A 2,487-nucleotide genomic window follows, 5' to 3' on the forward strand; every position below is an offset into this window, starting at 1 on the left:
TTAGGAGAAATAATAGGAAGGGCACAGGAGGACTTCTAACCTTTGGTCAATTTGCCTATGTTTCTCATGGAAATGGATAACTTAAAGCCTGATTTAAACCATCTTTTGCTCCTAATTCATGTCTTGCTGTACAACCAAGCGCCGGACCAAATAACCAGTACTCAGTGAGGATGTGTAGGGACAGCAGGGCTGATCATATGTGTAGGTGCTTGGGCAAAAGTGCATTGACATCAGCTGCAGGGACAGGTTCTTGTCTTTTTAGGCTGTGAGTTCCACCTAGTCACGTACCTGATGGTTCTCCTTTCTGCCTTGTGTCCATTGTCATTCATCCTGCTCATGCTGTTGACGTCATGCCCTTGTATCTCCTTGTTCCCTATTTTTTAACCTCGCCTTTTTGTCTATGTCAACTGTCTTCCAAAAGGATTGTTTGTAGCCACTTTTATTAGCAGAAAGAAAAACAGAGGAAGACCACAAGAAAAGAGGAAGCTGCAGAATAAATAACGATTGAACTTTACCATGAGAACTTCTTTTGATCTCCTGCAAAAATAAATAAATGCTTCTATATCAGCTGGTAAGGAGAGGTGAATAAATCTGTTAGATACAGATGGTTTATTGTCTCCAATATTGCTTTTTTTCTCACTTTAGATCTTGCAGGAGAAATGACAACATGTCTGAAAATGCTGAGAAGTTTTGGAGAGATTTTTTACCTTCCGCTCCCCGTCCTCGACTCTTCTATTTTAATTCTAGATATTCTCATCAACACACAAACATAATCATAGCTCTTGACACACACACATGGAATAGCACCTGATGTCTGTTTTCAGTATTACTGGCCATAAATAAATGTGACAGCATCTTCCCCACTGGGTATTTAACAGAACCGGTATTTTAGCTGCTCAGACAGCTTTTATGTAAAATGATCAAGAGGCAGCACAAGAGCAATATTTGGTAGCTATGGCATGTATAAACATCAGATTAACCTGTCCTCAAGACAAGTGCTAATATCTTTCTCCTAAGAATAAGGAAACCTCTCCACCGGAGACCACCCTGGGTGGCACAGCTGGGGCTGCCTGTGCTCTAGCAGCTCTCCATGTTACCCTGGCCACCTGCTCCTCTCCTCAGGTCCCCCTCTGTAACGAACCTTTGCAGCTGCCCCTGTGGCTGCTTTCACAGCTCGCGAATGGATAGAGCCAAGCAATAACCACAGCCAGGTGCCGGCACAATGCGGGGTGGAGGGCGGGTGAGCAATGATGGTGATGGGGAAGGGGGTCAGTACAGGTACAAAAGCTCCTGCCCACTCGTCCTTGCTCTGCACTCGTGGGGACCAGCACAGGGCTGGGTAAGAGTGACCCAGTTGTGTGTTTTTGCAACTCCCTCTTTGCACCTGGCTCTGATGCTCGTTGTACCTTTCCCAGGTCTGTACCTTTCTGGTACAGACCCAGTGCAAACACCCCATCCTGAACCACAAATAGATGGGATTAGCTAACCCAAAAAAAGGCACAGTCATGCTGTTGGGAGCGACGATCAGAGGATCATAGAATCACAGAATGGTTTGGGTTGGAGGAGACCTTAAAGATCATTCAGTTCCAACACCCCTAGTAGGAACACCACCCACTGGATCAATTTACTCAAAGCCTCATCCAACCTGGCTTTGAACACCTCTGGGGATGGGGCATCGATGGTTTCTCTGGGCAACATGTGCCAGTACCTCACCACCCTCACAGGAAAAAATTTCTTCCTTATATCTGATCTAAATCTCCTGTCTTTCAGCTTAAAATCATTACCCCTGCAGCACGAGGGAGCAATCTCCATCAAGCATGCGCACTGAGCCAAAAGCCGGTTACAGAACATACTTCCCACTTACATGCATATGGGTAAATCTTATGCACATTCTATTACTTTCTGAGGACTAATTTTAATGTTATTATGAACTTCAAAACAGTCAGAACTCTTGCTCATTTGCAGCTTTGGAGCCAGCTCTGTCTGACCTTGTGTTTGAGATGGGAAAGATGCAGAGATGATCGCAGAAGATGACACATCAGTTCAGCACACAAGGTGTTATCATCTCTGAAGAATAAACAGCATCTGGAAAAACACTGTTTGAGAGAAAGCCTGCTGTCAGAATGACTTTCTGACTAACTTTCAAGACGAAACTTAACTCTGCATTAGCTTAAATTAAAAAAAAAACCACACTTTTTGGAATAGTAACCACTCCTTTTGTTGCTCTCCTTATAGTCATAGAATAATAAACCACAGAACCACAGAATCACCAGGTTGGAAAAAGACCCACAGGATCATCGAGTCCAACCATTCCTATCAAACACTAAACCATGCCCCTCAGTACCTCATCCACCCATCTCTTAAACCCCTCCAGGGAAGGTGACTCAACCACCTCCCTGGGCAGCCTCTGCCAGTGCCCAATGACCCTTTCTGTGAAAACTTTTTTCCTAATCATAGAATCATAGAATAACCAGGTTGGAAGAGACC

At 44.4% G+C, this 2,487-nt stretch overlaps 1 long non-coding RNA gene across 1 annotated transcript; it reads left to right on the forward strand.

Annotated features, from left to right (window-relative positions):
• Positions 1-823: 823 nt before the first annotated feature.
• On the forward strand, positions 824-2,248 carry LOC138716823 (uncharacterized). The gene is made up of 3 exons (XR_011336744.1): positions 824-1,211; positions 1,771-1,874; positions 1,966-2,248. It is a non-coding gene; the product is annotated as an uncharacterized lncRNA (long non-coding RNA).
• The last annotated feature ends 239 nt before the right edge of the window (positions 2,249-2,487 follow it).

The sequence above is a fragment of the Phaenicophaeus curvirostris genome, chromosome 1 (assembly GCF_032191515.1).
Source record: "Phaenicophaeus curvirostris isolate KB17595 chromosome 1, BPBGC_Pcur_1.0, whole genome shotgun sequence".
Classification (NCBI taxonomy): Eukaryota; Metazoa; Chordata; class Aves; order Cuculiformes; family Cuculidae; genus Phaenicophaeus; species Phaenicophaeus curvirostris.